The 27,165-nt window shown below is 41.7% G+C and overlaps 1 protein-coding gene and 1 non-coding gene across 5 annotated transcripts in view; both read left to right on the plus strand.

Moving 5' to 3' along the window:
* CAMK1D (calcium/calmodulin dependent protein kinase ID) overlaps nucleotides 1-27,165 on the plus strand; it is a 409,414-nt gene that overhangs the window by 67,121 nt on the left and 315,128 nt on the right. The window lies entirely within an intron of this gene.
* Nucleotides 9,253-9,382, plus strand: LOC137752702 (U6atac minor spliceosomal RNA). Its single transcript, XR_011071266.1, has one exon. It is a non-coding gene; the product is annotated as a U6atac minor spliceosomal RNA (small nuclear RNA).

Below are 27,165 nucleotides of genomic sequence, written 5' to 3' on the forward strand. Positions count from 1 at the left end.
CCGAGTCCTGAGAGGGGCCTGCAGTTCCTTCGTTTCTCCTGCTGTGTCTTTGATACCAGGCAGGCTGAGGAGATTTTGTTTGTCTAAACAAAATGGAGAAGAATTTAGTGGCCTGACGTGTCTTACTTTATAGCAGGAACTTCTCTTTAAATCTGATGAAAGGCAGAGATGGGGCTTCCCTGGCCTGGGGTTTGTTTATCCCTTGTAACTAACTCCTCATAAAAGTCTCTTTTAAAATATGTAGTAATTACGAAAGAGTAGAGCTGTTCCCCCTTTTTCCCTCCTGCCACTCTTGTTGTATTTTAGTCCTTTAGGATATATAGATATACATTTTGTTTGTTTGTTTGTTTTGGTTTGTTTAATTTGATGTGACAAATGGCAGACTCTTTTTTTCCCCTCTCTCATCTAAGCTTACTTTTCTTTATTCTACGCTGTACTCAAAGATGGAAACTAAAACCCTCAAATAACCCGAGAAGCACTTGCTAATAGTCAGATTCAGTAAAATCTCTAGAACATAGAATGGATTGGAAGTTGTATAAATTGAATTTTCTTGCACAGAAAGGTGAAAAAATGTAAATTTGCAATTTGCATTTAAAGTTATAAAAGAGGATCTCTTTGACGGCATAAAAACACAGCGGTAATAATTCTCCAGGTCTTATTAATGAATTAGAATGGACCGAAAGCTCCATAAAATTTAAACCATATGCTCAAGGAGTTATTAAAGTAGTCTTTCCTAGTAATTTGCTTTTCTTAGAACTTTGATTTCTTGTAAACGTTATACAGAAGCGGAACTTCATTCTCCTAATGTTTTATTTCAGTTGGATCTGCAAAGCCCTTCCTTTCCTGGTCACTGTTTTTAGTTGTCACCCCAAACCCTGAACATTGACCTGCAGGCAGAGTTTTCACGTCCAAAGTCTAATGATGTTGCTTTTTGAGGTCGTGAAAGGTGGTGTGTGGAGTGTTCTTCTCTCCTTTTGTTTTGCTTTCTTTTCTAAAAGGAGAAAAAAATCAAAAAGAAACTTGCAGCCGCTGTTGAGCATTTTGGGGACCGTGAAAACCCGCTTCCTCCGTTTCATTTGTAAGAAGAGGCACAATAGGAGTGAATACACCCAGGAATGTCCACAGTTCCTCCAGGAAAGGAGGCTGTGATGGTGGATTCCAGACAGAACTGAAGAAGGCGGGTGTGTCTTTGCCTCCTTCCCACCTTATCTTTTCTTCTCATTTCCTTCACTCTTTCCACCACCCCTTCCTCACTGTTTCTTTCCCCTTTAATCTTTCCCTTTGAGTCATTTTCTTTTATTCCCTTTATGTATTAGCTCACAGCAGATGAGAAAACAGTGACAACCTTCAGAGAGATCTACTTTAAAAACTCTGGAAGACCGAGCCAAAGAAATTAACCTTTAATAGCGAAATTTTGGCTTGAGTTGGAAGGATATTTTTGAGCAGAAAGTCTTCTCAGAGATTCTGTGTTTATAAAGATTTATTCAGTATTTATGGAACAGAGATGACGGATGTCCAGTCTGACCCAGGCACTGCTGTCAAACAAACAGATGGTTACATGGTGTCACTGGCATTTTGAGGGCCCTGTCATGGAGGGGAAGGGACAGACAAGCACAGAAATTAGTGGTTACAACATAATATTGTAATTGCCTTCCTGGAGGCATGAACCATGGGTTGTGCTTATATAGTCAGGCATGAGAAGGACCGTGGAAATCTCCGTTTCCCTGGTCTCTTCGACTTTGAGGAAGAGAATATGCTAGTTGAGTTAATGTGAGAGTTCTGAAATGAAACCACCTTGGAACTGGTTTAAATACTGCATGGCTAGAGTTTAGTTAGAATTAGCTTTGGTTCTGCCATTTTTGTCATGGCTTCTTTGGGGTGAAAGACAGGCCTAGGCTTTCTGTCTCTTGTTATTTGGCTGGCTTCCATGTTGGCCTTGCCATTCCCAACTGTGAGATACTTAGCACCAAAATATGGGTGAGAAAAGGGAAGACACGACGGGGCTGCAGAATAGACAGACTTGCCTTTGGGTTTTCAAAGTTTCATTGCTTAGTAATGTCAACACACATTTTTAGACAGGAGACTATCCCAAGGTCTTTTCCTGACTTGCCTTTAGCCATTGTAACCGTCACATCTGCACTGTCTGAAGTCATAAAAAGAAAAAAAAAAAGAAAAAGAGTTCCCAGTCTTTTTAATGTAAAAACCATAAAGCATGCCCTTGACAATGGCTGAAAATTATATCACTAATTTATTTTTATTGTTAGTATAACTTCAAATTGCCTTCCTTATCTTCTTGCCTGACTGTTGTTTTCTGGGCCGAAGTTAACAATGCTTTGGAAGTCAGCTCAGAGGTGAACAAATGATGTAGTCATAATAGCAGATAGAGGCCTGCTGTTGGCATTTGGTGAACGTCAAATACTAATTTTAACAATGATAAATTTGGGGAAGGAACGAGACGTTCCCAGCTAGTGAAAGGAAGCTGTTCCGTGTGAGAAGCTCTTGTTATTTGTAGATACCACTGTTCATTTCCATGGCAGATAGGAGATATGGCCTCTTTGCCTTAATTATTACCTTCCTCATTCAGCCTACTAATTTTTGAGGAAACTCAGGTTTTTCAAATAGGGAAAGTAGCCAAGATAAAAATCCTTTTTCTTTTTGTGATCAAGGCCCTTTGCAGAAACGTTCATGCCAATAATTACTGAACCCTTTGGAGTTAGAACTCTTGGTTCTTGTTGATCTGGTTTTTAGTCTGTCCTTCCCTCCATGCTTTCAGATGCTACATGTGCTGTATTTTGGTTTGACTTTGACATCCTTTGAGAATTCTGTGACTTCTTCTAAGATTACACCAGACACCCTTAACTTATTCCTGTTGGATTAATGGAGAGAAAGGGTTCTGGAATGGGACCATTCCAACAGGCAGTATCCCCAGTTCATCCTAAGACACCTCACCTTTTCTAGGATCAGTTGTTTCAAATTGATATTTTTAGTCTTGTATCTCATTTTAGCTTTGAGGACACAACATTAATGATGTAATTTAACTGTAAAGGTTCATTCAAAGTCATTGTCAGTACTGGAAGCATTAGAGAAGGTATTGGAAGGTTGACTGCATCCTCCTTTTTTTCCTGTGCATGTGTGTGAAGACTTTTCTACAGAAATTCATTCAGAGCCCTTGAAGGGAATGACTGACAGCTGCCCATCACATCGGGGTGAGAGGCTCAGTGGGCAGCCTGGGTCTCTGCTGTCCAGTGGGGAGCCTTCAGATGGTTCTCTAGAGGGGAAATCACAGAGCTGCCTGCCTTCCTAGTCCAGATTTGTTTGGAGAAGAGAGTTAGGCGGGCACTTGAATGGTTTGAATTTTTCATGACAAAAACAAAGTGAAAGATTTTTCTGACATCGGACATTTTGTTTGGGCCTGTGGGGCGGATTCTGTTTTTTCTCTTTTACCTTTTGTTTTCATTCTTTTGTACTGTTTTTAAGGACAGCAATGAGAAGTATCCCTGGACCATTTCTCCCAGAGAAAAACATCGGCTGTGACTATGGCACAAGGAGAACGTACGGCAGGGTCATCCTAACGGGTGATGCTGTCCCTTAGGGCTCCTTGGTCCTGGTAACTTTCTCAAACTCTCTGTGCTCCGGTCCCTTCCTCTGTATAATGGAGACAACAGCCTCTTTGGATGTTGCAGTGATTAACTGAGATCGTTCTTGTCAAACCCTTAGAATAGTCCCTGGTACGTAGTAAGCAGTTCCTGGTTATTACTGTATGAATATACCCTAATTCTGTTAGGTCGTGTTATTACGTGATGAGAGATTCTAGTTTCTTGGTACACTGATACGGTTGTAGAAACTTGGAACAGATGTCTACTCAGACCAGTGTTCAATGACTGTTTGGCCATGCCTTGGTCATTTGGATCTGAGAAGAAGTCCAATCTAGCAGCTTACTCTTTTCATCAAAGCCCACTTTGCCACACTAATTTGGACCGTGCAGGGCCCCTCCAAAGCTGAGTGGGAGGAGCCCAAATGGGCCTCTGAAAGGCTGCGGTCACCTTGAGTAGCTGCTCTGGTGTTGAGAGTATAAAACACTGTAAAGGGTCCCTTGTAAACCATTAGAGAAAGGATGCTTGGCTATTACCCAGCTCCTCCACTAACCAGGTGTGTGTCCCTTGGGTCAGACAGCTATTCATTCATTCATTTGCTTATTTAACTGCTCCATTTGTAAAAAATGCTAAAATATTTTAAAGTAAATTGAAGATATCTTATTGCAGCATTAATCACAATAACCAAGACATGGAAACAAGCTAAGTGTCCATCACCGTATGAATGGATAAAGAAGATATGGTATTGATAAAATGGAGTATTATTCAGCCATGAGAAAAAAGGAAATCCTGCCATTTGCAAAAACATGGATGGACCTAGAGATAAGTCAGATAGACAAAGACAAATACTGTATGATATCACTTATATGTGAAATCTAAAAAAGCTGAACTTGTAGAAGCAGAGAGTAGAAAGGTGGTTACCAGGGGCTGGGGGGTGGGGAAGTTGGGGAGATGTTGATCAAAGGGTACAGACTTGCAGTTAGAAGATGAATAAGTTCTGGGGATCTAATGCACAGCATGGTGACTATAGCTAACATACTCTACTATGTACTTGAGAGTTGCTAAGAGACTAGATGGTAAATGTTCTCGCCACAAGAAAGAAATGGTAATTATGTGAGGCACTGGAGGTGTTAGCTAACACTGCAGTGTAATCGTACTGCAGTATGTAAGTGTATCAAAGCAACATAAAGCAACATGTTGTACACCGTAAATTTACACAATGTTATATGTCAGTTACCTCTCAACTTCAAAAATAGGTATCTTGACATTCCACCCCTAATAATACTTAGTATGGATTAAGTATTAATCCCGTCCTGCGAAGAAAGGAAAGAAGGAAGGGAGGGAGGGAGGAAAGGAGGGAGGGAAGAAGGAAGGAAGGAAGGAAGGAAGGAAGTTTCCCCATAAAACTAAAATAACATGATCACAACTAACACAATTAATAATTTTTTAATATCCTCTAATACCAGTTCCTGTTTAGTTTCCCCATATGTGGTCAGGTCATATACTGAATTTACTTTATGTCACTACAGTTGCTTCATACAAGGAACGAGGAAGAAGGACTAACTGAATGATCTCTAAGGCGCATTGCTTTATGTTTAATAGCTTTAGGGAGCTGCTCTGATTTTGTTCGTTTATCTCTCGTTCTTGCAGCAGGAGGATTCAAAGTTTATAGACATAAACTGTGGCTCTATAGCAGGATGAGATGGAAATTTGGAAATGATTTGGTTTACGGGATCAGTTGAGACAGGTTGGGGTTGCCTCACACTGGCCTTGACCTGTAGGTCAACCTGTAGGTTGGGCAGACTGAGCGTTGACACTGGTTAGAAAAATTGTACACTTGCCAGAGAGAAAGAGGCAGTCAATTCATTTTAAACCCAGCCGGTTTGGGTTTAACCTTGCATTTTATATGTTCCATAAATGTTCATAATGCCATTTAGAGCTAGCTGAGGACTTTGAGAGTCTTTTTGATTTCTTCTTTTTTTCTTTTTTTAATTGCAGTATAGTTGATTTACAATGTTGTGTTAGTTTTAGGTGTACAGCAAAGTGATATATTACACACACACACATATGTATATATATATATATATATATATATATATATATACCTTTTCAGATTCTTTTCCATTATAGGTTATCACAAGATATTGAATATAATTCCTTGTGCTATACAGTGGGTCCTTGTTGTTTATGTATTTTATATATAGTAGTGTGTATCTGTTAATCCCAAACTCCTAATTTATCCCTCTCCCCTGATTTCATTTTGTTATTTGAGAGTCTAGTGTTTTATTCAAGGAGACTAAATGCTGGGTCTCTCAGGTTACGGGTCTAGGAAATACCTATTGTTCCAGAACAAAGAATGAAAAAGTCATGCAGCGACCGCCTGTGGGTGGATATCAGGTGCTCCTGCCCAGAGGCCCCTGTGGTGGGCGCGTTCTCCGCATCATGCAGGGGCCCCGGTGAAGCCTCTTCCTGGCTTCTTTGCCTTCCCACCACACCTGCCCCAGGCCCCCGGGGGCTGTGTGTGAAGCGTGTGGGCCCATTAACAACACAGCCTTTCCCACCTGAGCTCTGAACCAGTTGAGAAGTCGGGCTGAGGGTTCAGACGGATGGAGACCAAAATATTAGCTTTATTCCTGAGAAAAGCTAATGGAGGGCTGTAGTATGTGGCAATAAAGGGCTTCCTCATTCTGAACCTCTGAGTCAGGCCACGCTGGTTTAGGGGAGAGAAGCAGTAGGTGGGCTTCCAGCAGGTTCCCAGGAGTAGGGAGGGAGAGGGGGCTGGACATTCACCCCTCCTGCTCCTCTGGGCCAGCCTGGGACGCAGGGAGGGGCCACTGCTGGGAAAGGGCCATCAGGGCTGTGGGGTGACTCCTCCCCCTTTACCCTGACCTTCCCCTTGGGGCTGGGTGTTCCCCAGCATCATGGGTGCCTCCTGGGTTCTTCCCTCTGTCTTAGCCTCAGTGACTAATTGATTTAGAGGGGGTGAGAGAGGTAAGTTCTGATAAGAGTATCGTTCAGTAAATATTGTCATTTCTATGACAGGCACTCCTAGAATAGATAAGTCTTTTTTCTTTCTTTTTTTTTTAAAAAGAGCATTTATTTATTTATTTATTTTGGCCGCACAGCGTGTGGGATCTTAGTTCCCCAACCAGGGATCGAACCCGTGCCCCCGGCAGTGGAGTCTTAACCACCGGAGGGCCAGGGAAGTCCCTGGAATACGTAAATCTTTACGTATTGAAGAAATTTATCTTCAACATTTTGCCCAAACTCTGAATTTTTGTTGAATGAATGAATTTTTGTTGAAACTGCTTGTTTGCATGTGGAGGGCAGAGACTTTAGGATGGTTTTGTGGGTGTGTGTTTGTGTTTGGTGGGTGGGGCAGAGAGGAAGTGGGATGAAGAGCTAAGGCCTTCTGGAAGATTTATCACCTAGAGGAGTTCCAGGCTTCTCTGAAGGGGTGCCCGTGCCTGGGGTCCCTGTAGTCAGCTCCTCTGGCTGACGGACCTTCCATCCCTGGGTCCTGGGAACGAGGCAAAGATGTGGGGACTTGAGGCAGTACTTGTTTTGGGAGCCTCCTCCTTTCCCAAGTGGCCAGTTGTCCCCTCATCAAGGGAGAGGGTTGAGAGGAGCCATCCAGGTGCGGAGAAGAGGTTGGTGTGATAGGAAGGAGGACCCAGTGGCTGGTAGAGCGGGGAGGGGAGGGGATTGGATCAGCAATGTTTGCTGATCCCTAACAAAAAGTATAGAAACCATACCTTTTTTCCAGCATGTTCTGAGAGCAGAGTATGAAGCAGGATAGGGAGTATCTAAAAATTTTTTTTTTTAAGTTTTTATTTATTTATTTATTTTTGGCTGTGTTGGGTCTTCGTTTCTGTGCGAGGGCTTTTTCTAGTTGTGGCAAGCGGGGGCCACTCTTCATCGAGGTGCGCGGGCCTCTCGCTATCGCAGCCTCTCTTGTTGCGGGGCACAGGCTCCAGGCGCAGGCTCAGTAGTTGTGGCTCACGGGCCTAGTCGCTCTGCGGCATGTGGGATCTTCCCAGACCAGGGCTCGAACCCATGTCCCCTGCATTGGCAGGCAGATTCTCAACCACTGCGCCACCAGGGAAGCCCCTAAAATTTTTTTTACCCCATTCTTAACACTTATCATGCTAATAAGCCACGAATTTCGTCAAGAAAAAAAATTGCTGAGGATCTAGTATTACTCAAACGTGGACAGCAGAAGTGCTTCTAGTTGCCACTTGTTGAGTAAGGACTTCTTGGTTAGGATGCTAGCTGACCAGCTCAGGTATAATTTACATAAAGTTCACAAATCTCAAAAAATTTAACCCATGTAACGACCACCTAGATCAAGATGTAGAACATTTGCATCACCCTAGAAGGCCCCTGGTCCCCTTTTCCCAGTTGGAACAACGTCCCCCTGCCCAAAGGTAATCATCATTCTGACCTCTGTCACCATAAATTAGTTTTGCCTGATTTAAATTCCACATGAATGGAATCATACTTTTGTGGGATTCATTCATGTTGTTGCGTATATAAATTGTTCATTTTTCCCCATTGCTGTGTAGTGTTCGGTTGTATGAAATTTAGGTACACATTCTACACTTGATGGACATTTGTTTGTTTCCAGTTTGGGGCTAGTATGAATACAGCAGCTAAAAATACTCTTGTGCATGTCTTTGGCGGATGGAGTATGAGTTGTTGATTAAGGTTAACAAACTGTCCCTGGAATTGAAGTTCACAATCACTAGCACAGGAAAGGATAGTGTATTGTCTGTGCCAAATGGTTTTAAAGTATATTGAAGGCATGGTACAGAAGTACAGTTGACCCTTGAACAACATGGGTTTGTACCACATGGGTCCACTTATACACAGATTTTTTTTTCAATAGTAAATACTACAGTACTACGTCATCTTCAGTTGTTTGATCTGTGGATGGTTGATCCTTGGGATGCAGAGCTGTGGATATGGAAGAGCCACTCTAAATTATACTTGGATTTTCGACTTCCAGGAGGGCTGGTACCCCAGCTGCCACGTTATTCAAGGGTCAACTGTATACCAAACAAAGGAACGGATTTAGTCTAGTATACTTGTATTTAGCAAACCGTGCTAGTACAAAAGCAGATTATTGCTGTTGTGCTCATTGACTATGATAAATATCCTAAGCTAGAGGGTCAATTTCCTGAAAGCCGAGATTCTCATGTGAAAGTATGTTGTTTCCTCATGCTGTCTCTAAAAGGAGTGGGAAAAGGACCTTTTCATTAATTCTGCAAATAGGCATCATTTTCTAATTTTAGGTTCTCACTGTGAAGAAGAGTCATGAATTACTAAAAACTCTGAGAATATAAACTAGTTTTGGGGGGAGTCCCCTGAATTGGAATGAATAAAGATTTTAAATATTCATTTATGTTTTTCTTTCCGTGTCATTTTGGATATTGTGATGAAAAAAAAATTTGCTGCTGATTGAGAACCCCTGAATACTCTTATAAAAATTTAATTCCCCCCGTATTAACTAGGCTTTTTTAGAAAGCCTGTTTTCCTCTAATAAGTTGCTAGAAGGAAAATCTGTTAGCCTAAAGAATTGATGGATAGAAGTAGAATAGGAAAACTGAACTGACCACCATCAGGGGATGCTGCATTGATTTAAATTTTAAAAGAGCCTGGGTTTAATCAAAGTGAAGAATTAGGTTAGCATTCCCCTTGACAAGAATGGGAAAAATTCTAGTGACCAACGCTGCACACATACATTTAAGGCATCACCACCTCTTTATAGCCACCTAACAATATTTTTTAACAACCTACAGGAGGGGAATCTGGCAGTGTGAATCAGTATTAAAGATGTGCAGTCCTGGCCTGGGAATCTTCCCTGTACATACACCTGCTCATGTAATGAAATGACATATGTGTACACGGTTATCACTGAAACTTTGCGTGTAACACCAAAACATCAGAAGCCACCCAGTGTCCATCAGTCATCAGGGAGCAGTTGAGGGATGGTGTATGTGTACAGTAGAATGCTGTGCAGTTGTTAAAAGGGAGTGAGGAAGATCTACATTCTGATGTGGGATGATGTCCGGGTACATTGCCAAGTACAAGAAACAAGTGGAAAGTAGTGTAGGCAGTGTGGTATCTTTATGTAAGAAAGATTGGGTTATGAACATATATAGGTGAATTTGCTAATATTTGCATAGAGAAATGCTGGATGGATAAACAGGAAACTAATACAGATGTGTACCTGGAGCAGGCAGAGGGGAACGGAGCAATTGGAAATAGATACAGGAAGAGCTCCTGCGCGTATCTTTTTATATCGTGTTGACTTTTTGAATGATGCAGAAAACAACCAACCAGCGGAAGTGAATCTGTCCGGGCATTGCCCTTTGACACTGAACCAGACCAAGAGTAGGTGGCATGAAGCTGGTTGAATGCATCATAAAAAGATGAGGCCATGGGCGCCGTTTCATTTCTCAGAAGCTAAGTCAGTGCATTCAGTGCTTGTTGAGCCAATCTGCCAGTCCGACGTGCCAGGCGCTATTTTAGGCGCTGTCAGCAGGCACCTTACGGTCCAGGCTTTCATAAAGCTGGCGTTGTTGAAGGAGCAGGCAGACAACAAGCAGGTGATGAGCGAGGGAGAGAAGCCTGCTACTGCTGGGGTCCAGGGAAGGAGGTAAAAGGGGTCCGTGCGGAGGTCAGAAAGGAGGGTCATTGCTGATCTACATCCCTACGTCTTTGTGGTGCCTTTGTGAACAATATTCTTACAGATGGGGTAATACAGTGGGGTCAATTCTCACTTCTAATCTTTTGCTATTGCAGTCAGGATTTCATTTTACCGTAAGATCAGTATCACTTAAGTTTCAAACAGAGACATAAACACATTAGAGCAGTCACTGTACCCCAGTCTACTGCTGTGTTGGCAGGAGACCCGAAGTTAGTGAAATAAATAAAAAGTTGATTTGACCGTTCTGGTTTGTTTTCACAGCAGTGGGGCTGTAGTGGGGATAATGTTATCTGTATGATTTGGCTTCTCCTCTGGTTTTCAATCCCTTGGCCTGGAGAAGAGGTTTCACCCATTTAACAAGGTTTTGTTTGTTTGTTTGTTTTAATTTTTATTGGCGTATAGTTGATTTACAATGTTGTGTTAGTTTCAGGTGTACAGCAAAGTGAATCAGTTACACATATAATACATACATCCACTCTTTTTTAGATTCTTTTCCCATATAGGTCATTACAGAGTATTGAGTAGAGTTCCCTGTACTATACAGTAGGTTCTTATTAGGTATCTATTCTATATATAGTAGTATGGATATGTCAATCCCCATCTCCCAATTTATCCCTCCCCCTCCCTTTCCCCCTTGGTTACCCATAGGTTTGTTTTCTACATCTGTGACTACTGAATTCAGTTTTCAAAGAGGAAATAAGAAAGACAAGGATGCAAAGGTGAGATAGGGCAATGGGGAAATTCAGCAAAGGTGGGCTGATTCTGTAATGCCTTTTGCTCTTCGGGGCAGCAGTTTAGCGAGAGACGTCTTTAAAGTAAACGTAACCCAAAGCAGTGGAAATCTTTCACAATTAGTTTTAGGCATTCTTCCCCTATGATTGTAGTCGATACATGGTCCTAATAGCAGATGAGTGGCCCTGGGTGGAGACTGTGTTGTTTTGCTAAAACATCTTTGGAGCCAGAAGTTTGTTGCTTGTCACAGAAACTGAAGACTGTTCTCCTGGGAGCACCTCTGTCTCCTAAGTGCACAGTAGACGCTATGCTCTGCTATCCACTTACCCTGAATATTCCCATCCAACACTTCTTGCATCTTCTGCACACAGCAAGGGCCTTAGCTCCTTTGTGAGTCAACGAAAGAAGACGTGTGTGTGTTCACAGTGGTTTTAGGGTTTTGCCAAAACCCCAGTTCTATTAATTTCATGAAACATACATGATTCTTTTATGGGCATGTTTTCCTGAATGTTCAGTTTGTATTTCTGGCCTGTTAAGAGTTATTTTTAAACTGCTGATAAGCATTTGACCATATTTGTGAGCGTCTCAAGGCACCCCGGCACGATGGGTGTAAAATGACAATAGTAACAAGGACAACAAAAATAGAGTTGATGTTTGTATATTTCATTGGCGCTCACTCACTGAGATTTCTTTGTCCTATGTGTTATTAGAAAGGAGAGGGATCCAAGGACTGACGAAACAGGCTCAGTGGGCTGATTGGATTCAGGGAGCTTTTATTTTTAACCAGTTAAGGTAAGGGGGTCTTCTCATGTTGATGAGAATAATTCAGAGGGCAGCTCTTAACAGCAGCGTGGACAGGACCATTCTGAGTGGACTGGGAAGAAGAAAGGAGCATTATGCTAGAGAAGGTGCATCTCTGGCAACATTCCGTCAAGCAAACAGTGGCTGGAATTCGTGTTGGGAGCAAATTTATTTCCTGACTAACTGGGTTAGGGAATGAAATTAAGAGTTAAAGAAGTATGTATATATATTTATAAATGTATCATGTATTGGTGCTCATGAGTGTTTGTCAGTAAATTTGATCATTTGTTTATATTCAAAAGTTGACCTTTTTAAGTAAACAATGAGAATTCATACCCCTCCAGCACATCCGTATCTATGTCAACCAATTTTCTCACGTCTGCGGTTGCCGCTGGTGTGTTTTCACTACCAAGTTCCTGGTGCTTTTTTCTCACCTAGGGCCTGAGACTCAAAGATGTGATATAAATGCTGAGCTGGGTTCTGAAAACCCGGTTAAAATGTATCTCAAAACAGTAATAAAAGTCTGTGGCTGTTCTTCTCCCTTCTTTCCATGATTGTTGAATGACTAAGTAAGAAATTAACCAAGATGACGATGTGCAGACACCTGGCACAGGCCTTGGCAGATGGGTGTTCCATAAATTGGCATTTTCCTTCACCCTCAGAAGTGCTCTTCAACCTTTCCCCCGAGGACTCTCCAGTGTAGAGAGTGGTAAACAGAAGAACTCAGGCATCTCTGGATGGTTCACGGACTCTCCTTGAGGACACTGGTGCATCAGGAAGATGTGTCATTGTAATCTTGCGGCTTCACCCACGCCCCTGGCACCCATACTATAATTTGAGAAGTTTAGCGTTAATGGCTAATGTCAGACAAGGCAGAAAGGAGTGGTCAGTATATTCACTCCAAGTGCATTTTGTCATATTTCTTTTTTTTTTTTTAATTTTATTTATTTTTGGCTGTGTTGGGTCTCCGTTGCTGCGCGTGGGCTTTCTCTAGTTGCGGTGCGCAGGTTTCTCATTGTGGTGGCTTCTTTTGTTGCGGAGCACGGGCTCTAGGCGTGCGGGCTTCAGTAGTTGCGGCACGTGGGCTCAGTAGTTGTGGCTCGCGGGCTCTAGAGCGCAGGCTTAGCAGTTGTGGTGCATGGGCTTAGTTGCTCCGTGGCATGTGAGATCTTCCCAGACCAGGGATCGAACCCGTGTCCCCTGCATTGGCAGGCGGATTCTTAACCACTGCACCACCAGGGAAGTCCATCATATTTCATAGTCTTTGAAATTTGTCCGCTTAGAGATAGTTCATAATGCAATTCTCTTCAGCCAGAGGCTAAGCACACACTTGTTTCCCAGTCATTCTGGGCATCGGCAGGGAATAATAATCATTCCTAAACCCTGCATTTGTGTATACAGCCATAATGTGGAAATCCCACGAGGACACGCCCGTAAAGTACTTAGAATTCTGTGGATTTTAGTTACATGCAGAACTTTAATGGGGGATCTCTGATTGAAGGATAAGATAACAGGGTGGCATTTCTTTACCAACTCAGATAAACGAAAAGAAAAAAGAAATCTTCTTGCTCATCTGGGCATTTCTGAGGCAGCCACTTATTATGGACGATTCTCAATTACCCAGCAATTCATGCAGATAATTAAAATTCTCTGATAACCCTATAATTTCACGTTGGTTGTTAGTTTCTTATTTCTGTTGAATGAATCTTACTTCAAAAAACAACTTTTGACACAAAGGGTAACATTTTGAGCAACCAGTATCTAGACTATTCAGGTTGTCACATTGAATCTCCCTTCAGCCCTGCAGTGTGGATGTTACCCCCATGTTACAGATGAAGAGACCAAGGTTCAGGGAAACTAAATGCAAGGTCACCCGTGAATTATGGAGCTGAGCTGTAACTTCACCTCCCAGACTCAAGACCCATTCTCTCTCTCCTCAACTATTGCCTGCTCCCTGGTAGAAATGGGGTAAAATGTCCCAAAAGCTAGGAGAAGGCCAGAAAAAGGCTAAAATTATGTTGAATCATCAATTCCTGAGTAACCAAGAATTGATAAATATTTGAGAGAGTTAGTTTGTTTCATCAAGTAAAAGTATTGATATGTATCATAAGAAGCAAATGAGATCATGGATTAAAAATACTTTGATACGTTACAAGCAGCAATAAATATGCCAAGGAAGATTGTCGGTCCTTGAAACCTCCGTCCCTTGGGAAGAGTCTGTTCCTGGGACTGTGCCTTTGGTCCTTGTGAGTTACGGGAAGGTCACCATGGTAGCGCCGAAGTGCTGTTTAAACTAGTTGAGAGCTACATGTAGTCTGGACAAATAAGAGTTGCCAAACAAAGCAGCATGTTAAACGAGGGTTGTCATGGCCTGTCATGGCCTGTTTGTTGAAGATCTCCGGAACTTTCTGGTTAAAAGGTACACAGGGTTTTTTTTTTTTAAGGTGAAATTATTTTTGTTTTTAAATTGAAGTATAGTTGATGTGTAATATCATATGAATTACAGGTGTACAGTATAGTGATTCACAATTTTAAAAGGTTATACTCCATTTATAGTTACTATAAAATACTGACTATAGTCTCCATGTTGTACAATATATCATTGTAGCTTATTTTATACCTAATAGTTGTTGTTTGGTTTTTTTTTTACATCTTTATTGGAGTATCATTGCTTCACAATGTTGTGTTAGCTTCTGCTGTATAACAAAATGAATCAGCTATACATATACATATATCCCCATATCCCCTCCCTCTTCCGCCTCCCTCCCACCCTCCCTATCCCATCCCTCTAGGTGGTCACAGAGCACGGAGCTGATCTCCCTGTGCTATGCAGCTGCTTCCCACTAGCTATCTATTTTACATTTGGTAGTGTATATATGTCAGTGCTACTCTCTCACTTCGTCCCAGCTTACCATTCCCCTCCCGCCGTGTCCTCAGGTCTGTTCTCTACATCTTCGTCTTTATTCCTGTCCTGCCACTAGGTTCATCAGAACCTTTTTTTTTTTTTTTTTAGATTCCATATATATGCATTAGCATACAGTATTTGTTTTTCTCTTTCTGACTTACTTCACTCTGTATGACAGACTCTAGGTCCACCCACCTCACTACAAATAACTCAATTTTGTTTCTTTTTATGGCTGAGTAGTATTCCATTGTATATACGTGCATCTTCTTTATCCATTCATCTGTTGATGGACACTTAGGTTGCTTCCATGTCCTGGCAATTGTAAATAGAACTGCAATGAACATTGTGGTACAAGACTCTTTTTGAATTATGGTTTTCTCAGGGTATATGCCCAGTAGTGGGATTGCTGGGTCGTATGGTAGTTCTATTTTTAGTTTTTGAAGGAACCTCCATACTGTTCTCCATAGTGGCTGTATCAATTTATATTCCCACCAACAGTGCAAGAGGGTTCCCTTTTCTCTACACCCTCTCTAGCATTTATTGTCTGTAGATTTTTTGATGATGGCCATTTTGACTGTAGATTTTTTGATGATGGCCACAACCTCATTGTAGTTTTGATTTGCATTTCTCTAATGATTAGTGATGTTGAACATCCTTTCATGTGTTTGTTGGCAATCTGTATATCTTCTTTGGAGAAATGTCTATTTAGGTCTTCAGCCCATTTTTGGATTGGGTTGTTTGTTTTTTTGATATTGAGCTGCATGAGCTGCTTGTATATTTTGGAGATTAATCCTTTGTCAGTTGCTTTGTTTGCAAATAATTTCTCCCATTCTGAGGGTTGTCTTTTTGTCTTGTTTACGGTTTCCTTTGCTGTGCAAAAGCTTCTAAGTTTCATTAGGTCCCATTTGTTTATTTTTGTTTTTATTTCCATTACTCTAGGAGGTGGGTCAAAAAGGATCTTGCTGTGATTTATGTCATAGAGTGTTCTGCCTACGTTTTCCTCTAAGAGTTTGATAGTGTCTGGCCTTACATTTAGGTCTTTAATCCATTTTGAGTTTATTTCTGGGTACACAGGACTTTGAGAACTCATTTTGAAGCAAACCAAGTACCAGGTTCTCTCTCGCAGCCCCTTGAGAAACTTGCTCCTAAATAGGTGAAAAGCAGAAGGATGAAGGACGCTGCCATGGTTAAGCGTGTAGTAAGTAGTCAGAGTTGGTGGTGGGGAATCCACCCTCATGTTTTCTGGACAGCTGGAACTGTGGGAGCTGACGAATTGTTACTGGAGCAATGTCCGGTCGTAAATAGTGTGGTTATTTCATGGGTGTCTAAATATTTTCACCCCCATTAAAAAATTGAAATTGTCAGTCACACAAGGCCTTCCTCAGTGATTTTTCTCTCATCACTATTCATTTTCTGAGAACATCAGCTGAGGCAGATGTCATAATACCTGGCGTGGTAACCAGCACACTGAGAGATGACATATGTATTTGCTGAATGACAGAAGCCTGGACAGCAGCCAGGCTCAGTTTGTATGACCATCGTGATCATCATGTAGGATGACCTCTTGATTGGTCTCTATTCACATGAAGCTTATAAAATATGTTCTTTGGGTTTTCTTTAATGGACATTTTAATTGAGGTAATTGTCGATTTACATGAATACAGGAATAATATATATGTAATATATTATAGGAATAATATATAGAGAGAGCTCGTGTATCCTTTATCCAGTTTCCCCCAATGGCAACATCGTACAACACTGTAGCCCAATATCACAACCAGGATGCTGACATGGTGACAGTACATCCGTGTCATTCGGATGGTCTGCTGATTTTATTCAAATATGTTTTTTTCAAGTGATTTTAAAGTGGCGACGTATGATTGGGGAGAATAAAAGCCAGGCTGTGGGCTACCATGGCAAAGATGGAGCCAGACTTTGTAGACAGCTGTTGGGATGAGGCTGGTTCCCAGATGTGGAGGAGAGCTGAGTGTAGGATGACTGGGCCGGGGGTGTCCCCAGTCGAGGAGGAGAGGTTTTCCCAGGGCGTGTGTAGGACTTGAGAACAGACGAAGTCTGTCTGGCAGCCCAAAGGCAAGGAGGGAGGATCGTCCTGCATTTTGCAGGGATGAGTTGTCCCCCCTGGTGGGCACCCCTCCCACCCGGACCCCCCTTTCCCTCCAGCCGCGAGTCCACGTGGCAGGATCACGTGTGACGGCTTAGACATACGGCAGCTCCAAGTCTGGTCTGCACCCAAATCCCAGACCACACCCTCCCCCTTTGGAACCAGAGTTTCCTGAAGGTTTGAGAAGAGTGAGCCTCTGTCTTTGTCATCCTTTCCTTTCATGGGGTTGTTTTTCTTATTGGATTCAGGCAAGCAAATAATTAGGTATTGGAGGGCTGGTAGCGCCTCTTTTTATGCATTATTTAGCGGTCTCTTCCCAAGTCTCATCTGCCCTCAGCAGCCCACACAGCATCCTGCGCCCGAAAGGTGGATCATTAAGGCTAATGGAAATGAAGTCAGCGTCTCCACAGAGAGAGACCTGTAGCTCCCCTGACACAGAGGAAACGGGGAGAGAAGAGGAGGGTAGTGGTGTAGTGTAGGGCAAAGAGCTGGTTCTGTTCCTGGGACCCTGGATGTCATGGTCCCCCTGAGCTTAAGGGGGCTTCTCTGAAGTGGGAAGGTGGCCTTGTTTCTATTTAGGGAGAGAGAAAAACACTCAGCATTTTTATACTCCTGAATTAAGTTCAGTGTTCTAGGTTAGAAGATCGAGGTTCCCCGCCCACCCCCCGTCCTTTGCATATGTAGACCTGTAAATGTCTGCATTTCGGACTGTCCAAGTGACTCATGGAATTAACTCTTGCCTCTGAGGCAGGCTTTCCCTCTGGGGTGTGCGGACGGACAGCCTGCAGTAATTCCCTGCCTTTGCTTAGACACAGCCAAGGGAGGCGACATTTGTATAATATTCCCTTATTTGATTTGCCATCCTCTGCTATAGATTTGGAAAATAAAAGACACGCCTTTCACAGGAATTACTAATTCTTAAATAACTGCGTAAACAACAACTTACTATGTGGGAACCCTGAGAAATTTTTTTTCCCAGGAAAAGCTAATATAACAATATGCTTTTGAAAATATAGTATAATATTATGTAGTACGTTTTTAAGAATCTGGTTTCCAAATTTGCAGCTTCTGGAGAAACTAATGTTATATTTTACTTGGGGAACAATTTCGTTGAAATGACCCTTTCAAGGGATTTGGAAAATGCACGTGTTAAATTATTCTTTTAAGCCTTGATACATAATCAGTTCTCCCTGAACTTTGTTATTCCTGGCAGGTTTTTTTCTCTGTCCTCACTTTTTTGGTTTACTAGGTTCTTCTTAAGTATTGAACATTTTCTTACGGGCATATTCTGATATTTAAGTAAATGGATGAAAATCAGAAAAAGGATGGTGAATTCCTGCTTGATTGCTTTAGATTTTTCTTTGTATTCAAAGATATGTCTCAGTGGTTCCAAATGTTCACATATTAGTAAGCAACCAGATCATTAGGTTTTTCAGATTGTGTCAGAATGCCCATTATTACAGAAACACAACTAGCCTCGATGGCTACGTTTGCCTCCCAGATTTCATAATGATTTTCTCTGATGCTTTGAAAACCTTGGCTTTCTATATAGTATGTCTAAGCTTACTTTTGTAAATTAAGGAAAGTGCTCCCCATACTTTGTATAATATATAAAGACTTGAAGAAGAATGTAAAAATCAGCTCTAATCCTGCCACTCAAAAATAACCACTGTTAAATTTTTAAGGTATTTTCCAGGCTTTTTCTGTGCATAAGTAGTTAACACAATTACTTTCATATTGTATGTTGTTTCTTCCATTTCTCATTAAATGACATATCTGGGCATATTCCTCATATAAATCTTCCCTAGAATACTGTATATGCCTTTTGAATCCCAAGAAACCCAGTCTTGGTTTGTAGTGAGCGTCATGGCCCAGTGTACTGCCGCCTCTGTACTAAACAGGGCCCCCATATGTGTGTATGTGTGTGTATGTATATGTATGTGGGGGATGTGTGTACGTGTGTGTATGTATGTGTATGTGTGTGGTGTGTGTGATGTATGTGCGAGTGTGTGGTGTGTGTGTGTATGTGTGTGGTGTGTGATGTATGTACGAGTGTGTGTGTGCACGTGTGTGTATGTGTATGTGTGTGGTGTGTGCAGTCTGTGGTGTGTGCATGCACGTGTGTGTATGGGTGTGTGTATGTGTGTGGTGTGTGATGTATGTACGAGTGTGTGTATGCACGTGTGTGTATGTGTGTCTATGTATGTGTATGTGTGTGGTGTGTGTGATGTATGTACGAATGTGTGTATGCGTGTGGTGTGTGTATGCACGTGTGTGTATGTGTGTGGTGTGTGTGATGTATGTACGAGTGTGTGTGTGTGGCGTGTGTGTGGTGTGTATGTGTGTGTGGTGTGTGTATGCATGTGTGTGTATGTACATGTGTGTGTGTGATGTATGTACGAGTGTGTGTGGTGTATGTGTATGTGTGTGGTGTGTGTGTGTGGTGTGTGTATGCACGTGTGTGTATGTGTGTGGTGTGTGTGATGTATGTATGAGTGTATGTGGTGTGTGTATGTGTGTGTGTGTATGTTTGTGTGTGGTGTGTGTATGCACTGTGTGTATGTGTGTATGCACTGTGTGTGTGGTGTATGTGTGTGTGTGGTGTGTGTATGCACTGTGTGTGTGTGTATGTGTGTGTGGTGTGTGTGTGTATGTGTGTGGTGTGTGTGTGTGTGTGTGTGTGTGGAGGGGCTGGGGTTGACCCTCCCTCTTGCAGTCAGAGTACCATTAGTGCCCTCTCATTTTCCTCTCTTGCTCCCTTTCTTCTTTCACCCTGTGTCTGTTTCCTGCACGTTTATTTTTAGTTCTCCTTCCCCGATGCCCGTGTAGATCAGAAGCCAGAGGTCGAGCGGCTGCTCACTGAGCCTGCTTCCCTGCCTGTGCGCACGCTCCATGCAGGCGGTGGGAGCCGGCTTGCTTCTCTTGGAGAGTGGGCACCAGCCCTGGTCTGCCTCCCTGTGCCTGGGTACAAATGGGGCAACTTTCTTTTGATTCTCTTTCTTGTTGACTTTGGGGCCTGAGCTCACTCGTCCCGATGTTGACTTCTAGCTGGAAAAGCATCTCATTCAAGATGGTGAACCCAGTTTTCAGTGTAGGGCTGGCTTTGCCTATCAGGTGACCACGTGAAATGTGTCCTGGGTCCAGCCTGTCTCATTCTTTCCTCTCCTTTCATTCCCAGTATTAGTCTCGTTCTTTTTATGCTCAGCATTCATTCCTTCATTCATTCATATTTGATTGGATGTCTTCTGTGTGCCAGGCCCTCTGCTTGAGGCCGCGTGTGTAGGGATCAGTAGCACAGCCTCTGCCTCTGCCCCTCACCTGGGGAGCCAGGTGAGCAGACACGTGTCCAAGGTGGGGATTGCTTTGATGGTGGGCAAGGGCCATCAGAAACCCAAAGGAAAGTGGGCATAAGTCTGTCCAGGAGCCAGGAAAGCCACCCACGGTGAACTGACACCCCTTCAGGCGTTTGCCAGGTCAGCGAGGGGCAGAGGGAGAAGGGCGTGCAGGCAGAAGGAACAGCACATGTGAAGCTGGAGGCATAAACGGTGTGATGTGTTGGTGAAGATCAGGTAGCAGGGTGATCCGTGTGGGAATCAAGGGCAGAAATTGCACTTGGAAAAAGAGGCTGTGGCCACATCATGAAGATTCTTGTATATCAAAATGATAACAATAGCTAACGCTTACATGATCCTTATTATGTGTACAACACTGAGCATTTTATAGCTATTAATTCATTTAATCCTCATGGCAACTCTAAGAGGAAGGAACTAGTATCGTCTCCAGTTTACAGATAAATAAACTGAGGCTAGAGAGGCTGAGATTTACAGGAAGTCTTTCAGACAGCAGAGGGTGGAACTGGGATTCAAGTCAGGAGTCAACTCTGGGTGACCAGATAGCCCAGAAGTAATCCTCTAACAGCTCAGCTTGCTGCCTCTCATACTCCAGAGCTGGACATTACCGTGCTGGCCCCGAGGGGCCGTGGAAGGGTGTCAAGTCATGGGGGAAAGAACCTGAGGTTTGTGTAGATAATTCTTTCTCTTTGGAGACAGATGGAGACTTGATTCTCCATGGAAGGCTGCTTACAAGTCCCTGCAATTTTTGTGGGGGAATCTGGTGGAACAGTCTTTTTATAATCACTTTCTCAGAATTATATATACTGAAAAGGCAATTCTGGAACCTATTTTTTAAACCAACATTCATTTATAACAAAACATACCCTATATGCTAATGGAACTTAATGTTTGACTTAAATGAGAAATATGCTGATAGGGTTTTAACTATTTTGCTATATAATAAAAGGAATTTTTTTTTTTTATTAGATGCTTTTCTTAAGTCTCTTTGGACCTTCCTTCCATTTCTGGGTTGGATGGGAAGCTGGCAGTTTTGCTAACAGTACCTTTAGGTACAGTGATTTCTTTGGGGAATTGCTGGAAGACAGGGGAAGCAGCTGCTCTTTGACAGTGACCCTAACTGGTACCTCGTCCGTGATGGTTGTTTTTTTTTTTTTAATCTTTTTTTGTAGTTATATATATTTATAAAATAAACTTTATATATGTATAAAGTTTTATATATATGTAAACTTTTAATATATATATAACATAAACTTTACCATTTTAACAACTTTTAAGTATACAGTTCATTGGCATTAAGTACGTTCACATTGTTGTACAACCATCACCACCATCCATCTCCAGAGCTCTTTTTATGTTCTGAAGCAAACTGTACACCCCATTCAACAACTTCCCATTTTCCTCCAACCCTCCAGCCCCTGGCAACCACTATTCTGCTTTCTGTCTCTGTGAATTTGACTACTGTAGGTGGAATCATATAATATTTGTCTTGTTGTGTCTGGTTTATTTCACTTATAATGTCCTCAGGGTTCACCCATGTTGTAGCATGTGACAGAATTTCATTCCTTTTCAAGGCTGAATAATATTTCACCATATGGATAGACCACATTTTAAAAATTATTTTATTAAAGTATAGTTGATTTACAATATTGTGTTAATTTCTGCTGTACAGCAAAGTGATTCAGTTTATACATAGATATATACATTTTTTCATATTCTTTTCCATAATGGTTTATCACAGGATATTGAATATAGTTCCCTGTGCTATACATCAGGACCTTGTTGTTTATCCATTCTCTATATAGTAGTTTGCATCTGCTAACCTCAAACTCCCAGTCCATCCCTTCCCCCACACCCCTCCCCTCTCACAACCACAAGTCTGTTTTCTATGTCTGTGAGTCTGTTTCTGTTTCGTAGATAAGTTCATTTGTGTCATATTTTAGATTCTACACATAAGTGATATCATATGGTATTTGTCTTTCTGTCTGACTTACTTCACTCAGTATGATAATCTCTAGGTGGACAGACCACATTTTGTTTATCCGTTCATCCATCCATGGGTACTTGGGTTGCTTGCATCTTTTGGCTAATGTGAATCATGTTGCTATGAATATATATCAAATATCTGTTCAGTTCTCTGCTTTCAGTTCTTTGGGTCTTCCATAAAGTTTTAACCCCTCCTAGTTCTGGGTTTGGGAACTATGGTATAGTTGTGTTTATGGGCATGAAAATTGCCTCCTTCTTTTCCTTCCTTTCCTACCATGTTGAATCATACTTAATATTAGCTGCAGATTTCAGGGGGGAGCATGTTTTAGAATGGATTCGCCTCCTCACTTTTATGAAATAGGAAGCATAGTGGACATGAGACAGGAAGCACTTACTGACAAGTTCCAAGCAGGAGCTGACTGCTCCCTGAGCTGTGGAAGTGCTGGCAGAAGTGGGGGGTGGGGGGAGGAGCAAGGAGAGCAGTGCTTATTTGAGCACAGTCTAGGAAGTAGAAATAGGGGCATTCACAAGTCTGCACTTCATGGTGGGGCACGAGGAAGAGAAGAGAGTCTAGAGGGAGTCCTATATTTCTAGCTTGGGTGACCGCATGGCCCTATTAACTAGGAGGACTGGCAAATGGGAAGGGTATTGAGAGATGACAGATAGTACATCTACTTTGGACTTCTCCAAACTAGGAGAAGAAACTCCATGGATCTGTGAATGCTCTGCAAGGTGGGGAAAATTACTTCACAACTGTCTAATGGAACTAGAAAATGAAATAAAGGTACAGTATAATTAGTGTGAATTTAGAGTCCTATTCAAAGACGATGGTTATATTTCTTTATAGATGTTTCTCCTATCGTGTCAGGATTTTTTATTTTGGTCACATCTGTTGTGAAAGTTAATATCATCTTGGTTCGTTTCGAAGGTGACAGATGAAACTAGGAGAGTAAATTGCTATTCAGTGTCATAAGTTTTTCCACCTGAATTTGTGTACCCAACTCTGAACTTGAATTTGGGGTGAGTCGTGATGGATGTTATGAGAAGGGTAATGGGTTCACTTACAGATATCCTGATCTCTAGATGCTGGTGGAGCATCCAGGTGGAGGGAAGTAGTGGTGGGGTATGAAGTTCCAGGGCTCAGGATTAATCTGGGGCTGGAGGTAGCCATGAGGTAGGTCATCCAAATGCCCAGGGGGATGAGATTGCCAGAGAGAAAAAAAAGGCACAAGAAGAGGAGACCAAAGACAGACCAGCCTCTTCCTTGTTCACCTCTGTATCCATGTTAGGGGACAGAGTAGACGATAGACCAAGATGAAGAGATGGTGCCTGACCTAGGGATTTGTCATTCCATTATCTTCATGTGCACGACACAAACTCCAGAGCAGGAAGAATGGGATTTCAGTGGGTGGGCTGGAAGAGAAGTGGGAGGTATGGCAGCCGTGTGGGTGGAAGAAGGAGCCCCAGAGGAGGAGGAGGAGGGAGGTAAGGGTGAGGATAGGAGAACTAGGACAGGTGGTGTGTTGGAGGTCAAAGGGAGGAGATTGAGGGGGATGGAAGCCATCAACTGTTAGATTCCAGAGGGGACAGTGGTTGACCAATGTCCACTGCATTTGGCTGTTAGGAGGCCCTTGTGACCTCTGCCAGAGTTGTTTCAGGTAATGGTGGTGTTTAATCTAAGATGAAATTCTTCCAGCATGTTCTCTCCTTAGCTCTTGGATTCCAGACACTGTCAGTTTGGACATGATTCTTCTCACCGTTCCTTACTAAAAATACCCTTCAGCAATTCAGAACATGTTCTAAGGACTTCCATTATACGTTTTATTTTATTTTATTATTATTATTTTTTGGTGTAGGTAAATCTATTTTAATTCAAATATAAAAGTTAAAAGAGAAAATTATTTTAAATAGCTATAACTAAAATACGTTTAAAGATACATATTAGGAACGAATGTAAATTGTGACAACAGTAACTTAAAGTGGGAGAGAAGTTAAAATGTAGAGTTTTTGTATGTGATTGAACTTAAGTTGTTAACAACTTAAGTTAGACGGTTATAAGATATCTTATGTAAGTCCCAAGGTAACCACAAAACAAAAATACCTCTAGAATTTACACAAAAGAAAAACAGAAAGGAACCAAAGCATGTCAATACAAAAAATCAAAACACAAAGGGAGACACCTCAGTTCTTAATATGTCATTTTTACAGGTTCTCTTTTATACTTTTTATACAAGGTATACTCTTTTATAGAAGATGGTATAATCTTTTAAACAAAATCTGCTGGTCCTGCCCCACACATCTACCAGGAATTGTTTAAGATCTACAGGGGAGGTTTTTTTGTTTTTTGTTTTTTTGAAACGATCTTTATTTTATTTTATTTTTAACATCTTTATTGGAGTATAATCGCTCCACAATGGTGTGCTAGCTTCTGCCCTACGACAAAGCAAATCAGCTATACATATACATATGTCCCCATATCTCTTCCCTCTTGCATCTCCCTCCCTCCCTCCCACCCTCCCTATCCCACCCCTCCAGGTGGTCACAAAGGACCGAGCTGATCTCCCTGTGCTATGCAGCTGTTTCCCATTAGGTATCTATTTTACATTTGGTAGTGTATATATGTCCATGCCACTCTCTCAGTTTGTCCCAGCTTACCTTTCCCCCTCCCCGTATCCTCAAGTCCATTCTCTAGTAGGTCTGCATCTTTATTCCCGCCTCGCCCCTAGGTTCTTCTGACCATTTTTTTTCTTTTTTTTTAGATTCCATATATATGTGTTAGCATAGGGTATTTGTTTTTCTCTTTCTGACTTACTTCACTCTGTATGACAGTCTCTAGGTCCATCTACCTCACTACAAATAACTCAGTTTCGTTCCTTTTCATGGCTGAGTAATATTCCATTGTATATATGTGCCACATCTTCTTTATCCGTTCATCTGTCGATGGACACTTAGGTTGCTTCCATGTCCTGGCTATTGTAAATAGAGCTGCAATGAACATTTTGGTACATGACTCTTTTTGAATTATGGTTTACTCAGGGTATATGCCCAGTAGTGGGATTGCTGGGTCGTATGGTAGTTCTATTTTTAGGTTTTTAAGGAACCTCCATACTGTTCTCCATAGTGGCTGTATCAATTTACATTCCCACCAACAGTGCAAGAGGGTTCCCTTTTCTCCACACCCTCTCCAGCATTTATTGTTTGTAGATTTTTTGATGATGGCCATTCTGAACGGTGTGAGATGATATCTCATTGTAGTTTTGATTTGCATTTCTCTAATGATTAATGATGTTGAGCATTCTTTCATGTGTTTGTTGGCAATCTGTATATCTTCTTTGGAGAAATGTCTATTTAGGTATTCTCCCCATTTTTGGATTGGGTTGTTTGTTTCTTTGATATTGAGCTGCATGAGTTGCTTGTATGTTTTGGAGATTAATCCTTTGTCAGTTGCTTCATTTGCAAATAATTTCTCCCATTCTGAGGGTTGTCTTTTCGTCTTGTTTATGGTTTCCTTTGCTGTGCAAAAGCTTTTAAGTTTCATTAGGTCCCATTTGTTTATTTTTATTTTTATTTCCATTTCTCTAGGAGGTGGGTCAAAAAGGATCTTGCTGTGTCAAACAGTGTTCTGCCTATGTTTTCCTCTAATAGTTTTATAGTGTCTGGCCTTACATTTAAGCCTTTAATCCATTATGAGTTTATTTTTGTGTATGGTGTTCTAATTTCATTCTTTTACATGTAGCTGTCCAGTTTTTCCAGCACCACTTATTGAAGAGGCTGTCTTTTCTCCACTGTATATTCTTGCCTCCTTTATCAAAGATAAGGTGACTGGGACTTCCCTGGTGGTGCAGTGCTTGAGAGTCTGCCTGCCAATGCAGGGGACATGGGTTCGAGCCCTGGTCTGGGAAGGTCCCACATGCCGCGGAGCAACTAGGCCCGTGAGCCACAACTACTGAGCCTGCGCGTCTGGAGCCTGTGCTCCGCAACAAGAGAGGCCACGATAGTGAGAGGCCCGTGCACCGCGGTGAAGAGTGGCCCCCGCTTGCTGCAACTAGAGAAAGCCCTAGCACAGAAACAAAGACCCAACATAGCAATCAATCAATAAAGCTTTAAAAAAAAGAAAATAGGCTTATGGTATTTAAAAAAAAAAAAAGATAAGGTGACCATATGTGCGTGGGTTTATCTCTGGGCTTTCTATCTTGTTCCTTTGATCTATATTTCTGTTTTTGTGCCAATACCATACTGTCTTGATTACCATAGCTTTGTAGTATAGTCTGAAGTCAGGGAGCCTGATTCCTCCAGCTCCGTTTTTCTTTCTCAAGATTGCTTTGGCTATTCGGCGTCTTTTGTGTTTCCACACAAATTGTGAAATTTTTTGTTCTAGTTCTGTGAAAAATGCCATTGGTAGTTTGATAGGGATTGCATTGAATCTGTAGATTGCTTTGGGTAGTAGAGTCATTTTCACAATGTTGATTCTTCCAATCCAAGAACATGGTATATCTCTCCATCTGTTTGTGTCATCTTTAATTTCTTTCATCAGTGTCTTATAATTTTCTGCATACAGGTCTTTTGTCTCCTTAGGTAGGTTTATTCCTAGATATTTTATTCTTTTTGTTGCAGTGGTAAATGGGAGTGTTTTCTTAATTTCACTTTCAGATTTTTCATCATTAGTGTATAGGAATGCAAGAGATTTCTGTGCATTAATTTTGTATCCTGCTACTTTACCACATTCATTGATTAGCTCTAGTAGTTTTCTGGTAGCATCTTTAGGATTCTCTATGTATAGCATCATGTCATCTGCAAACAGTGACAGCTTTACTTCTTCTTTTCCAGTTTGGATTCCTTTTATTTCTCTTTCTTCTCTGATTGCTGTGACTAAAACTTCCAAAACTATGTGGAATAATAGTGGTGAGAGTGGGCAACCTTGTCTTGTTCCTGATCTTAGTGGAAATGGTTTCAGTTTTTCACCA

The sequence above is a fragment of the Eschrichtius robustus genome, chromosome 1 (assembly GCF_028021215.1).
Source record: "Eschrichtius robustus isolate mEscRob2 chromosome 1, mEscRob2.pri, whole genome shotgun sequence".
Taxonomy (NCBI): Eukaryota; Metazoa; Chordata; class Mammalia; order Artiodactyla; family Eschrichtiidae; genus Eschrichtius; species Eschrichtius robustus.